The sequence below is a fragment of the Tamandua tetradactyla genome, chromosome 7, assembly GCF_023851605.1.
Source record: "Tamandua tetradactyla isolate mTamTet1 chromosome 7, mTamTet1.pri, whole genome shotgun sequence".
Lineage (NCBI taxonomy): Eukaryota > Metazoa > Chordata > Mammalia > Pilosa > Myrmecophagidae > Tamandua > Tamandua tetradactyla.
Genome location: NC_135333.1, coordinates 49,973,571 through 49,989,461, shown reverse-complemented (window position 1 = coordinate 49,989,461; position 15,891 = coordinate 49,973,571). Strand labels below are relative to the sequence as shown.

Genomic DNA, 15,891 nt, shown 5'->3' with positions numbered 1-15,891 from the left:
AGGAGAAGGAGTATAACAGAGAAGATAGGATTTAACAAATAAGAATGACTGTTGAATCATTATACTGATATTTTAGTCTCCAGTATCTTGGAACCTCCAGAAAGAAACACCTAAAATTGTACACCTGTAACCCAGACCAAACTCTGAAATCTGTTCTATAACTACTTGATCCAATGCACTTAAATATTATTGATTTTTTGTATATATGTTATATTTCATAATAAAAATGCTTTTAAAAATAGATAGGCAGACAAAGAGATAGATAGCTAGGTAGGCAGATGGATAGATAAAATGATGCAGCAAATGTGGCAAAATGTTAAGGATGGCAGATCTGGGTATCTGTGGGTGTAGGGGTATGTTGGATCTCTCTGTATGAGGCTTGTGTTATTTGTGTAACTGTCCTATAAGTTTGAGAGTATTTCAAAATAAAAAGTTTATACACACACACATACACACATACATACACTTCTTTCCATGAGCCACAGCCAAAACTGTTTGGGAGCCTCTGTTCCATGAATGATGTGTCGTCCACGTTTCTGTGGGAATTCTTTCTATGTCTTATGTGCATTTCCCTTTCATGGGCTACAACCCCTGGTCTGTTCAACATCTCATTTATTCTCCTGGTGTTTGCACCAAAGGTGGCCATGGTTAGACCCTTTTGACAGATAAGGAAACAAGGATGAAGAATAGAAAATGACTTCTCATGGCTATGCAAAGTGATTATGCAAAAAAGCAAATGATTATGGCAAAATAAGGTAAGATCAAAAGACATGCATTTGTGATCCTACGCAGCCAAAAAGGGAGAGCCACAAATATCCAATGGATGCCCACTAGACAGAGCCCTCCAAAAGGGAAACAACTTTGATTGTTCACTGCTCTGTCCTCACTTCCTAGACCCAGGCACGCAGTAGGTCTGCAATAAATATCTGTTGAATGAGTAATTTAACGAAGGAATGACCAAGGACATTCCCCACACTCAAAAATAATTATTTAATGACAGGGATAATGTACTTAACCTTACAAAGAAATCCTCTTTCACCAAGGTGCAATAAATACATTCTGTTAGACTTAAGTGAGCTAGTTGCAAACTGAACCAAGGCATTTACTTCTTGCTTAAAATGCTTTCATGGAATCTCACCACCTGAAATAACATTCAACTCTCAGATCCTCCTCCTTGCCAGCTGCATCTTCCTTTCCCCTACACCACATTTCAAACTTACTCTGTAGTTATAATGAACTACTTTAAAATCTCCCAGGGCATGAGGCTGCTGGATGGCTTTGTGTCACTTGCACATCCTGTGTCCTCTGTTGAAATACCAGCCTTCTTTGGGAGCCCAGCAAAACGCATCTTTCTCCTTTACCCCTCCCATCAGGTGTGACTTCCACAAAGCCTTCTCTGACCACGTACCCATGTCCCCAAACTCAACAGAAGAAACTGAGTCTTCCTCCATGCTACCATGTACCATTGCAGTTTGTCTGGCTACATGTTTGACTTACAAACAGGATGGTGGACTGCTTGGGGGTTACAGCTGATCTTATTCAATAATATTTACTGGAGGAATGAATGAAAAAAAATGATCTAATCAGTATTCCTCAACCCCCTAATTTTTGTCTTTTCATTTTGAAATAATTTCAAATTTACAGGTCAGTTGCAACAAAAAAGACACTCAGATCCACCAGCTTAAACATTTTGCCACATCTGCTGTATCATTCCATCTATGCACCTATCTGTCTATCATTAACTATATCTATCTGTCTGTCTTTCTGTTAATGGTATATCTATGTATCTATAATCTATGCCTAGCTATCTGTCTATCATCATCTATACCTATCTCTCTACCTAGCTGTCTGTCTGTCTTATCATCTATCTGTCTAACTATCCTAAGGCATGGTTTCTGCATATTAATAGAGCTGTGCCAGGATCCTAAGAAAAAAGACAAGGAAAAAGGTTCCCAGGACATCCCTTGCAAGAGCCTTCCAATGACTTTTTATTCCACTTTTTCCACTTAAAAGGTCCTTTCTTTGGGATCAAGCCTGAGAGCTTTCCCTGAAGCTGAATGCCAGGGAACCCCCTTGGGGCTCTTCCTAAACATCAGCAGTGTCCAGAGTTAAACCACAACTAAAAAAAAAACCCTAGGCTTATACTCCCTTTCACAAACACAAAGCCAGAGCATTCCCTAATGTTTCTGAAAACCAGGTCACCCTAAGAAATTAAGCTAAAATACTCTGTGAATGTGACCTTAAAGAAAACACCAAGGGATCCCACCCCTTATGTGGGAGGCAAGTCGTCAACCTGTCCTAAGGCTGCACTGTTCAGCTGATCCAGAAACTGGGTTTGAACGCAGGACAGGAACTAGTGCCAGGTCAGACCCTTCTGCAGGAAGGCAGCGCTGCCCACCACTGCTGGAGGCTCGTTTCCGTTTCCTGCCTGATCTGCCTGCTTCACAACTAAGACAACTTTATTCTACTGCAGCAAATGGAGGAAATAATTCATATGCCCTTCATGTTGTTGAAAAATCAAGCAGCGTTGTTCATGCTGGTAAAAATAAGGGTGGGCAGAGAAGTGAGTGGGGATGGAAGGAAGGGGAGAGTACACCAGAGTCCACTCACATGAGGAATATTAGGCAGCCAATCAAAAGAATGAATTAGAGTTCTACCAGCTAGCTTGGAGGAATTTCCACAAGACTTTGTCAAATGAGGAAAGACAAGCTACAGAAGACATACACCATGTTTTTATAAAACTACAAAGACTCCACCTCATAGTGTATGCACATTTAGGTGTGAACGTGCATATGTGTTATTTGGATGTACACATGCACACGTATGTGAAAAATAGTTGTTAATGAGTCATTTTCTGAGGTGTTGATGTGGATACAGAGAAGAAAAGAAAAAAGGTCAAGCCAAAAAGAAATAATTTAAAAGTAACTTTATGATCATATTTAGGTGTTAATATAAATTATATATGCAAGGGTATCCTGAGGAAATTAAATAAATGGAGTAAAATATACACATGCAAAACAAATAAAATGCAGACAGATTTTGAAGCCAAAGGGTAAGTGGGGGTGATCCTGTTTTATCAGGGCATACCACATAGAAGTTAGCAGTCTACTGCTCAGACACAAAACTGTTTAAACCTGGGCAGAGAAAATTCTACTCTGAGCCTCACTGCTGACTCACTGAGAGCACAGCTTGTTCAGCCTGCAATCCTTTGGAATTGGGATTTACGAAGAGCCCCAGGGAGCTCCCAAGTACTCAGGACAAGCTCCCAGACTTGACCCAAGAGAAAGAACCTTTTATGTGGGAAAAGAGGAATAAAAAAAGTTATTGTAAAGGTCTAGTGCAGGGGCTGGCAGCCTTCTTTCAGTAAAGGTGCACAAAGTAAATATTCTGGGTCTTGCCATCCCAGCTACTCAGCTCTGCCCTTAAAATGCGCAGATTGACCATACATAATACATAAACCACTGATAGTACTTGCGATTCAATAAAATTTTACTCACTGACACAGAAACCTGAATTTCATGAAATTCCTGTGGGGTGCAAAATATATTCTTTTAAATTTTTTTACCCATTTAAAAATGTAAAAACCCTGTTTAGCTTGGGGGCCATAAAAAAACAGGCAGCTGGCCAGATTAGGCAACCCCTGGCCTGGGGTGGAGAAATCACACTACATAGTGGTGTTTAGAAATCTTCACTCAAAATAAATTCTGTAGAAGATGGTTTTTCCGAAATGCCCATCAGCGACTCAGGCCCAATCAGCAATCTTTCCATAATTTGGATATTTTAAATACAAATGAACAACTCGTTAAAAAAAAGAAAAAAAGATGTCATCCAAACCAGACATCTACTTCTAGTGGTCCTGGTTTTTCGTTCCATTATATGGATTATTGAATGAGAGGCGTAACGTATATTTGCCTGATTACAATTTAGTGCTCAAGACAGCTGTTACCCAGGAAAACAAGGGACCAAGGCAGTCAGGATATTTGTGTCACTCACCAGTTGTCACTCACAGTCCAGGACTTCTCACAATCACCACATCCCCCCAAGGAGAACAAACTGTTCATTTTTTTTTAACAAATACTCATTTATTTTAAAAACCTTCCAAACAATTCTATTGTTTGGATGCATCTGGCATTCAGACCCCTTGATACACCAAACAAAAGAAAGTTACTTCACTTTCTGTAATAATTCACTATGTGTCCTTCAAATACCAAGCTCTGTTCATGCAAATAAAATATAACTCCATAAACTTTTTGAGAATGTACTGAAATTGAATTTATCTTAAGAAAGGCCTCCTATAGCCCTCCAGTTAGGCTCCCACTGCTCACTCTGATTCTCCTTACTCCAGATTCTGATTCCCAGGTGAAAATACAGCCTGTTATTTCCAGCCCTGCCTGTGGTTATTCCACGGCAGGGTACTGGGAGCGAGGAAAGGGAGAAGGAATCCGTGGATCTTCTGCATTGTAACCAATTCAATAACTTCACCCTTGTCTCAATGACCTCAGCCAAGCTACCAGGCCCACAGTCATAAATAAAGCACACCTTCTTTTCCCACCTTCTAGACCCCTGAAGATAGAATGGATGATCCGTGAGGCAGCTGAGCAAACTATGCTCTTCAGACCATCGTTCCTCTGTCTGGCATTTCTCCGGAGCAAGTCTGTGGTTGAGGTGAAGATTACAGGTGCTCTCCCCACCCCAGCTGGGGAGCTGCACAGAGACCCTGCACAGAGAGCCACTCCCCACCCCTTCTTCCTGCCTACAGTTCCCCTGGTCTCAGGCTCAGGGATGGGGCCCTTCCCAGCTCCACGAGATGAATCTTGATCAGTAAGATTATATACTCTATGTGGACCAGGGAAATGACATCTAGTTGTGCAAGGATAGAAGCCTGGAGCTTCTGACAGCTTGGCTTATCATGAACAGAATGCAATTCTGGCCAAAGAGATAGAAAGATGTCTGCTAGGGGCTACTGGTAGAATTTTTCCACTCTGATTTAAAACAAAATGAAGGAAAACAAACCAACCAACCCTTACTCTGAGGAAATTTGGGATAAAGCAGCAGTGCAAGGAGGTGATTTGCTGCAAAATTGCACCATGAGGAGACAAATTTGAGGGCCAGAAGCTGCGGAGCCAGAATCCAAATGTCTGAGCCCAAGGACGCTGAGTCTGGGACCCCTGACCTGGCTCCTTGTTCCAAAAGATCACTAAGCCCCACTGCTAAAGCTGCATGGGGTGGGGTCCTGCGACCAAAAGCACTGTACCTGATTCACCCCAGCACCAGAGCTGAGAGCTGTCCAGAGGGCAGCAGTAAAGACAGTAGACTCAAGGGGGGCTGGTCTTGATACAACTGTGGGAAACAGAGACTCGATCCAAAACTTCAGTAGAAGAAAAGGACATGTTGCCTACATGTCTAACATGTCCCTGTTCATTCCAGATTCTGGCTGAGCTGGACTCGAGCATGTTCAGGATATCACAGGAAGCTCCCTCTTCTCTTTGCTTTGCTCTCCTGATGGTGACCTTACCCCCAGCAGGTGCCCCACATGTTGGAGGAGACTCCAACTGGTGTCTCCACCATTAACCACCACCAAGCCAGGGCACTGGTGGCTGTTCTAATAGGCCAGGCCTCAGATCCAGGCATGTGGCCACCCCAGTGGTGGAGTGTGATGATGGGCCAAGTTCAGGTGTCAGCTTGGCCAGGTAATGATGCCCAGTTGTTGGGTTAGGCAAGCACTGGTCTAACCATTATGGCAAAGATATTTCGTGGCTGCTTGACAAACCAAAAGGCTGGTTTATTAAATCATGTCAGCTGATTGCATCTGTGGCTGATTACATCTACAAGATCAACTAAGGTGTGTCTTCCACATACAAGATAATCCAATCAGATGGATTTGATCCAATCCGTTGAAGACTTTTAAGGGAAGAGAGAATTTATTCTTCTTCAGCCAGTCAGGCCCTCCTGTAGAGTTAATTGAGACCCTTCCTTAGGGTTTCCAGCCTCGCAGTCTGACCATATGGATTTTGGACTCCTGCATCCCCACGATTGTGTGAGACACTTTTATAAATTTCATACTTATGGATATCTCCTGCTGGTCCTGTTTCTCTAGAGGACCCTGACTAAAATTGAGGAGGGAAAAAGCATTGAAAAGAGTAGACATAAGACATTAGAACTACAGATCTTTGGTATAATTCAATTCTTTTTCATGTTTCATTTGTGTATGCTTGGGAAGTGAGCACAGAACGGAGAAAGTCTAAGGCTCGGTGGGCCGCTGGAGGAGTCTGGGTCCTAGTGTCTTGCAGAGCAGAAGTTCCCAGTCCCTGGCTCAGGGCTTATCTGCTTGCTGGCCCAGGGAAGGCCAGACATGAAGGATTTACGATGGGACATTCCAGCTCTGAACTGTGTTGAATAACTACAATGCCCAGTCTGGCTCCAGGACTTTTGTGCCCAAGAAGCTTCCCCACCACAATGAAGGATTATGCAAAATCAAAGCATGAGAGTGGGAGGCTGAACCCCAAAACAGGCAGTAGTTAAATCCAGGAGGCCTGGGAAGGGTGAAGGCTTCCCTGAGAGCAAAGGATCTGGAAGAGTCCATGCAGCTCCAAAACTGCCCTGCTGTCTGATCCTTTCCCCCAGGGCAGTGCCACCCAAACCAAGCTGGGTGGTGAGAGTGAACACTTCCTGCAGGCTACAAAGCATCCGTACAAACAGGAGGGCTTTCTGGTAACCTCGATACTTTGAACCCCGCACATCCCAGGGTGGTGTTCTCAGTGCAAGATATCTCGATGGAGGGAAAGCAGGCAGGTGGTGGGAAAGAAGAGCCTAGTAGGAGGAAAGCATCCTAGAAAAACACTATTCCTTAGTGCTAGGGACTGAGTCACATCCCCTACAAGACACATGTTCAAATCTCAACCCCTGTTCCTATGGTGTGAACCCATTTGTAACTAGGTCCTTTGAAGATGCTATAGGTTAAGATGAGGCCCATGTGAATGAGGGTGGGCCTCCATCCCATATGGCTGGAGCCCTTATAAACAGAGGAAATTCAAGTGACTGAGCAGAAGTTAGAAGAAACCAGAGAAGGGAAGAGAGCAATCACTACGTGATTGGCAGAGATACACCTATAAGCCAAAGACTGCTGGCAAGCTTGCAGCAGAGAACTACCAGACCCTGGGAGAAAGCATGGTGTACGGCGACCTTGATATTGGATTTCCTGCTTCTCAAACTCCAAAATCTCCATTGCTTAAGCCAATCGGTGTGTGGGATTTGTCATCAACGTAGATTTCCTCCAAGGGGCTAGCAGGGAATACCCCCCTCAGAAACAGCACCGTGGGGAGCTGTGGTCATGAGCAGGAGCCTACACTCACACCCACTCAAGCTCAGCCCAATTCTGCCCCTTATTGGCTGATGACATAGGCAAGTGACTTGACTCTACCAAATCTCAGTGTCCTCATCCAAGAAGCAAGGACAGTGACCATCCACACAGGGAAATTCTGAAAATCTGACCTCACAAGAGCGTGCCATCCATAATGCCACCTGCTAAACTCCATCTTCCCAAGATCATGTCAGGAAAGGAAAAGGTAATTGGTTGACTCACTGCTAAAGATCAATATTTCTTTAAAGCCACATAATAATGGGTTCCAAATGGCGTTAGAAGTGGAGAAAGGGGGAAAAAATGTTCCCATTGGTCTCAGATTATCCCAACCATAAGCTACGTAGCAAATCTGTTCACAGGAAGAGTCAGGTGAACCTTTGTAGAAGATTGGGCCACAAATAATTCGGGGTGCTTTTTTCTGTTGATCCTTCCCTGAGGCTCTGGGACCATTGCATAAATATATCCAAGTGCCCCATCACATTGGCTTTTAAGCCTGGAGCAGTTCAGGACGGCTAGTGATGTCCATCAGATTAATTTCCAAAGGAAGATTCTGCCTTAGGAAGTTGAAGGAGCTTACACCCCTGCCCTGTGGAAATAGAAAGGACACCCCCACCCTCAGCCCAAGTAACCAGTTGAAAGCATGGTTTCTCTTAACCTTTCCCTTGGTGATCCAATTTGCTCCAACCATTCCCTCTTCCCCCTTATGGGAATTCCAACGAGTTAGCTGTCATGAACATCAAAGAAAACACTCCCGAAATGTAGTGAAATGACCCATTTGACCCATTTTTGAAGGGTTTGAGTGGGAGGAAATGCAAACCTCTGATAAAAGAAGAAATGATCGCTTGGACTTTGTATATGCTAAATGCCAAGCTAGACAGATTGGCAAACATCAAATTTTACAAGGTATAAATAACGGAATGTTGCTCTCTGAGAAGACTGAAAGCAAAATCTGAGAAAAGGCCAAGAAGAATGAAAACAGAGAATGCTGTTTTCACGCCAGTAAGAGCTCTGAAATTTCTCCATGTCTTCTTTGGCTTCCCTGGAGTAGAGGGATGTGATGTGACAAATGTCAGATGGACACCCTCCCTTAAAAGCAATTTGTTTTGCATTTAAGAAAAAAATATCTAACAATCAGCAACCCACCCCTTCAATTTTTTTCAAGGCTCTAAGAATAAAAGTTGAAGTAATAACATGAAATGGATTTTCACATTTAAAACTCTCTCTTCCCTTTTTCTTTTAAAGATACAAATGGTATTTTACAGTTGTCACCCATTACGCTTAAAATGTCACATCAAGAGGGGCCAGAACAAAAAGCCAAGTCCCAAATGGTATAACATGCCATCAGACATAGCAGGGACCTTCTTTAAGCCAGGCAGTGTGAAAATGAACTCTAAAATCACTTGGGATATAGTGAATAAACTTTTTCTTGAGCAATGCAGCAAACACAGACTAGAAAGATTATTTTTAGTTGCAGCTAAAAGCTTAAAGAAGTCAATTCTCTTTCTTTTTCTTGGCTAGGGTTGTTAGAGTTTTTATGTGGTTTCTTGTGAGTGTTTATGTGTGCTTTTTATAAAGGCATATTTAAATTTACATATATACACATACACGACACATTATTTATCCTCCATTTTCCTCCAACCAAAAGTAATGAAATCTAAAATTTTTATTTGGTTAAGAGATCTTGGCTGTTTTAAAATACTTCTGCAGTGAGACACCGCTTAAAGCTAGCAAAAGAAATAGCTATGTGAAAGAAGAGACTGTTGAGACTGGATTTCATGAACCATGTTGGGCGACTGCGTTTTTCCTTTATTTGTCTAGAACGCTGCTATGACCCATCCCAATATAAAGACGACTACTAAATGGAACTTAAACTGCTCAGGCATCTCCTCTTTGTCTGCCCTCACTATCAACTGAATTTCCTTCCTGTTTTACCTTTGGCATCCATCTTACTCCTTTACCTCTGAAAAAGCAACACCATTCATATAGTACCTTGCACTGGCATGCTGCACTGAAATTTATTAAGCATAAGTATTAATTACCACAATAATAGCAAATGTAAATACTTCCAGTATCCAAGGCACTGTTTGAAGAGTTTTATACATATCAACACATTGAATCATACGTTATGTCATCTATTCCTCTGAATAATCTGATAGGGCTTATTAAGTTGGTTGCCTAAATCCTTTTCCACTCCCTACGGACCCCAATTGTGTTAAATTGCCTGTCTCTTTCATATGGTCATCACTCCAGGAGGGGCTGCCCCAACCCCAGATCCAGAATGTGGGCCTAACTGATCTAAATTAATGAGGAAGGCCTGGTCCCCACAAGGAAAGGAAGAGCATCTCCCATCTTAGGATTTCATTGGATATGGGGTTGATAACTGGAACTGCTGCAGCCATTTTGCACCATGAGGGAAGTGAGCCAGAGGACAAAGCACCTACGTGGAGAATGGTCGAGGGAGTCACTAATTATACTATGTCTACAGCTGCCCTAGCTTTTGCTTTCTTTTCTCATGAAATTATACATTTATTCATTGTTTCAAATTACTTGAGTTCAGGTTTTTCTCTCACTGGCTGCCAAAGGCATCTTTATTAGCATAATTACCTCTACTTTACAGATGATGAAACAGACAGGGTGAGGGATTTTCTTATCATCATACTGCTAATGAAAACAGCCAGGTATTAGGGACTAAACTTGACAAATAAAATTAAAAGGTGTGCTAAGTAAGGGAAAGACTTCCAAACACCCATGTCTTGTAAATTATATGTATATACTTCATCATACTCACACACACACAAACACGTCACACATAACTAACCTTGAAATTATGGTTAGCAAATTCACCAACTGCGGTTCAGGATGTATTTCTTAGTCCTAATCCCAAATCTTGTTAGATTTTTACTTTGTGTATGTGTGCTGAGAGGTATAAGTTACTGAACGTGTCGCAAGGCACATGGGAAGGCAAATATGTCATCATTTTTTCTTAAGCTCGAACAGCTTTACATAAACCAGTCCACCTCAATAAAAACAAGTGATTGGCCATGGCATTTGAAGTATAAACAAGAGTGATTGCTATTAATTGTTAATGACCCATTCTAATGAAAAAGCTTCATTACCACATGTTCTAGTTTGCTAGCTGCCGGAATGCAACACACCAGAGATGGATTGGCTTCTAATAAAAGGGGATTTATTTTGTTGGTTCTTCAGAGGAAAGGCAGCTAACTTTCCACTGAGGCTCTTTCTTATGTGGAAGGCACAGGATGGTCTCTGCTGGTCTTCTCTCCAGGCCCCTGGGTTCCAACAACTTTCCCCGGGGTGATTTCTTTCTCCATCTCCAAGGGCCCGGGCTGAGCTGCAAGTGCTGAGATGAGGAATGCCAAGCTGCTAGACTGTGCTACATTGCGTTCTCTCATTTAAGCACAAGCCAATTAAGTTAAACGTCACTCATTGCAGCAGACACGCCTCCTAGCTGACTGCGGATGTAATTAGCAACAGATGAGATTCACCTACCATTGGCTCATGTCCACAGCAACAGAACTAGGTGCTTTCACCTGGCCAAGTTGACAACTGAATCTAACTACCACATGTCCACCCCTTGTCAACTTGGCAGCTACTCACATCACCTTAAATAGGTGCAAAATATTCTCTTCTGGCTGTGGACCTGTGAATCTCAAAATAAGTCCGGTGCCAATATGCAAAGGAGGATAGTCAAAGGATACAGATTTTCATTTCCATAGGGAGAAATTGGAAGGAAGATCTGCAGGCAAACACCATTGGATTTCCAAGTCTGAAAGTCATTTATCCTTCGGCTGTAGAAAGTGGCAGTCCCACCCCTTCCAAGGGCCTATGCAGTGGCCGGCCTCTTTCCAAATCAACCTCGGGGAACATCGAGGAGACCACCTCTGGGCTCCACTCTCTCCAGGCATCAGGGCCACCCCTGGGCTCTCTGCCATTTCTGGGGCGCACGCTCAACCCCTCCACATGGTGGCAGCCAGGCTCTCCCAGTCCCCCAAGGAGCGTGCTACGCCTTTTCCAAGGCCCGAGGCTGCACAACTATTCCACTGCAATGAGAGGGGAGACTCATCCTCGCCCTTCAGGGTAAACTCACCCTCTCCACACATACAGGTGGGTCCACTCTCCTGGCCGAGGTTTCTTGGCTTCAGACCCGAACTTCCACGGTTCTCACTCTACAAACTCCAATCTCTCCCTTTTGTGTCCTCCTTTGTCAAGATTGGCGGTGGTTCCATTTACACCAACAGTCTCTTCAAGCCCTCCAGGACTTCTCCATCAATCTCTTCACAGTTCCTCCAAAGTCTTCCCCTTAGCCATCCAAAACACAGTTCCAACAGATCTGGCATTTGCAAACCGCAGCAGCACCCCACTCTCCGGTACCAACTCTGTTCTAGTTTGCTAGCTGCCGGAATGCAACACACCAGAGATGGATTGGCTTCTAATAAAAGGGGATTTATTTTGTTGGTTCTTCAGAGGAAAGGCAGCTAACTTTCCACTGAGGCTCTTTCTTATGTGGAAGGCACAGGATGGTCTCTGCTGGTCTTCTCTCCAGGCCCCTGGGTTCCAACAACTTTCCCCGGGGTGATTTCTTTCTCCATCTCCAAGGGCCCGGGCTGAGCTGCAAGTGCTGAGATGAGGAATGCCAAGCTGCTAGACTGTGCTACATTGCGTTCTCTCATTTAAGCACAAGCCAATTAAGTTAAACGTCACTCATTGCAGCAGACACGCCTCCTAGCTGACTGCGGATGTAATTAGCAACAGATGAGATTCACCTACCATTGGCTCATGTCCACAGCAACAGAACTAGGTGCTTTCACCTGGCCAAGTTGACAACTGAATCTAACTACCACACCACATATAAACCATAAAACAACAACTCGTGGGAAAGGGAGTCTGCACCTAAGAGAGTAGCAAACAGGGCTCAGAATACAATCTGCTTTGGATGAGAAATCGCCGAGTTCTATGAAAGCAAAGGAAGAGTCCACTTTGACACAAGTCATTAAGTGTCTCCAGCATGGAAAGCAAATCCTCTGCCCCAGGCAGCTTTCTTATGTCCTGTTTATAAGCCTCTTTCCAAATATTTCTAAGGCTGGGACCTAATATCACCGCCACAGCCTGTGACAACAGCACCCAGGAGTAATAGAGAGAGCATCCTGAATCTGAGAAGGCTTTCTCAAATTGAATCCCCTCAGTATCACTCATAGTTTCTCATTCTTGACACTGCGAAGCCCAGGGTCTTTTGTGCAACTTGAATTTCAGCTTTGGTGCCACTGCCCTTTGCCCCCTGCAGCGGCCCACCTGTGAGTGCCACCACACTGTATTCCCTGCCCACACTGCTGACACTCCTTCTCCGTGTGCTGGTGTGGGGATAGGGTCTTGTCCCTTCCACCCCAGATGCTGCTTTGTCCTCAACCTCCACTCCCTCGTATCTCCCCCAAGCTGAGCTTGTTCCATCTCCAAGGCTGGTGCCGCTGAGACTCAACCCCTCTCAGGATCTTGGCTCCATGGCCTGCAGGGCGGTGACACCTCCTGTCACACCATCCCCTCCACCGTACATGGTACAAACCAAGCTCATTAGGCTGACCCAAGGCCTCAGGTCCAAACCCCCAGCCCCAGTTTCACTTGTTTATTTATTTTTGCCATAATACCCAAGCCAAGAAGACTTAAACCCCAGGAATCACAGTGCAGTCTTCATTACCCCACTTCCCCCAACTTCCAGAGCTAGCAGAAGGCAATTACCCTCTACCCTCTGCCATGGGTCCAGGCCCCAAAGCTGAGCTCTGTTGCACCTTCCCACTTGGCCCTCAGGTTCCTGCAGGCCTGAGTCTCTGCCCTATACCACATCTCATTCCTAGCTGGAGCACAGGTATTCTCTCTGCTCTTACTCAGAGCAGGTGGGAAACCTGTCCCCATTCCACTGAGAGAAGCCAGGACATGCAGTGGTGGCTTAGAAAACAAGGAATCCCAGCACTCAGTTGGGTTTGGTGTGAGCAGCTTATTAGGGGAAGGAGAACACCAGAGTAACAAGACCCTCCACTTGGGATCTGCACAGGCTTGTGTTTGAAGCTCACTGAGGTGGAGACTCAGAGTGGCCAGGCCGGCTCCTCCCAGAAGCCTGCTCCTCATGAGTAAAGTGGGGGGCTCACCTCACTTTCAGGATGCTTGTGAGGAGGAGGGAAATCATGTAAGCAGTGAGCATCTACCACCTGCTGAGCCTTCACCCCACACCAGGAGCCCTTCAGGGGGCTTGGAGGAGACAGCTGCAGCAAAGCCCATGGCTCTCTTCATCCCCTGAAGACATGATGTCACATCTATATAGACTGAGAGATCCCAAGAGGGAAGGAGACCAGATGGCACCTGCCCTTAGGGATGCAGGAAACAATGTATGGTGGCATGGAGTCCTCTTCTGCTCCCAGAGAGGAAGGGGCAGCTCTGCAAGGGGTCAAGCAAGATAGGACAGTTCAAGCATTGGAACGGGCAGGGACTCAGGTGATAACAGACACAGCTTCCCCCGGAGTCCTGAAAGAGCTCCTTTTGAGCTGCCATTTTAGGTTTTACCTGTCCAGACTGTTTGTCAGGGAAATGCATGGTGAGCAGCCATGTGCATCTAAGTGCAGAAACCCCACCAAGAGGCCACCAAAGTTCCAGCATACTCATGTCAGTGGTGAGGCACTTAGGATCCCTGTTGCCTAATTCCTACTTGGCTTTAGGCTTTCTGGTAAACCTGACTCAGGATCCAAGGCCTCTTGCTTATGATCCCAGACTCTGCCCATGAAAAAGGCACCCAGTCAGGCTTCAGGGGACCTAAAACTTGTTCCCAGCACTGATATCTACGTGACAGGGAAGAAGTCACTCAATTCCAGTGTGCATCTATAAAACAGAGAGAATGACATCTGCATTTGGAAGGTCAAGTGAGCAGAGGAGTCAAAGCACCCCAAGTGAACCAGGCAGTTTCCAGAAAGGTCCCAAATGGCAAAGGACATGACCAATAGCTGCTTTCCTGGAAGGAGATCAGGGGCAATGCACAAAGTGTCTCATAATCTGAACTAACCTGACCCACCATGATGCACCATACTGAGGACAGAAACGTCCGGCTGGGCACTGCAAGAAGAGCTTCAACCCATGAGGAAGCAGGGCCAGGTTTCCGGAGCTCCTGTCTGGAGTTTCCATCTGTGAGACGGGCTGCTTTCCAAGCCTGGCAGAACCGGCTGGCGTGGTCCCTGACACCAGTCACCAACAGAGCAGCACGCAGGGCGGGTCAGGCAGGCCAGAGCTTTCCACTGCTTCCAAAATGAAACAGCCTAAATTCTCTCTCCCACTGTTTTCCTCTTAAAATGTGTTTTTACAGTTGTTACCTCTATCAACTGAGGAGATGGTGTTGATTGGTGATGGATCGATATATTTAAGTAGCATACATTGCATAGAATTTGGAAACTAGGGATGTAGATATTTTATGCTCCAAAACTCAGCCCATAACACCCTTCTGGAGGCAAGGGGAAGGGTGGGGCAGGGTGGAGAGGGAATTATTATGGGAAGGAACATGAGGTTCTGGGGAAGCAGAGGGTGGGGAGCAGAAATTTGACTGAGTTCCAGTATTGAGCCACTGTGGAACCAAGAACTGAGCTCACCTCCAGGAAGACCCAAGCCAGGCTATATCCCTCAGGCCAGAATGACACCCCAGCTTTCTATAAGAAAGGAAGGAAGTGTCAAGAAGATGCCTCATTCTTCTAAGGTGATAGGTGCTCATGTCTGAATCCCACAAAAGGAATAGGTGGTGTGGCAGTTTGCTAAAGCAGCCAGAATGCAATAAACCAGAAATGGGTTGGCTTTTACAAAGGGGATTTATTAGTTTACCAATTTGCAGTTCTAAGGCCACGCAAATGTCCCAATTAAGGCATCAACAGGACAACACTTTCTCTGAAGAAAGGCCAACGGAATCCGGGGTTCTTCTGTCACATAGGAAGGCACATGGCCAGCATCTGCTGATCCTACTCTCATGGGTTCATTGCTTTCAGTTCCGGTTCCAGTTATTTTTCATTTTCTGTGGGTCCTTGCTTAGCATCTCTGGGGTGTTTTTTCTCAGTGCTCTCCAGGCTCATATCTTCTTATAAAGGACTCCTTTCATATAGCACTCCTATAAAGGATTAAGACCCACCTCAAAAGGGATGGGTCACATCTCAATTGAAATAACCTAATCAAAAGATCTTATCCACAATAGGTCTGCCCACTGCCCCTCCACCCCCACCTCCAGGGATGGATTAAAAGAACATAGCCTTTTCTGGGGTACATAACAGTTCCAAACTACCACAGGGGTCGTCTTATAAGAGCTCCTCATGGCAGCCCAGAGACACCCCCAGGTCAACCAGGGTAACTTTCTCCACATCTTCTCTAACATTTCTTTTTTTTTTTTTTTTTTATTATTGGCCATACTTGTGGGTGTGACATGTTATCTCATGTTGAACATCTTCTCATTGGCTTATTGGCCATTCATATATCTTCTTTGGAAAAATATCTATTCG

At 44.8% G+C, this 15,891-nt stretch overlaps 1 protein-coding gene across 1 annotated transcript in view; it reads right to left on the bottom strand.

Annotated features, from left to right (window-relative positions):
* CCDC3 (coiled-coil domain containing 3) overlaps positions 1 to 15,891 on the bottom strand; it is a 92,178-nt gene that overhangs the window by 48,999 nt on the left and 27,288 nt on the right. The window lies entirely within an intron of this gene.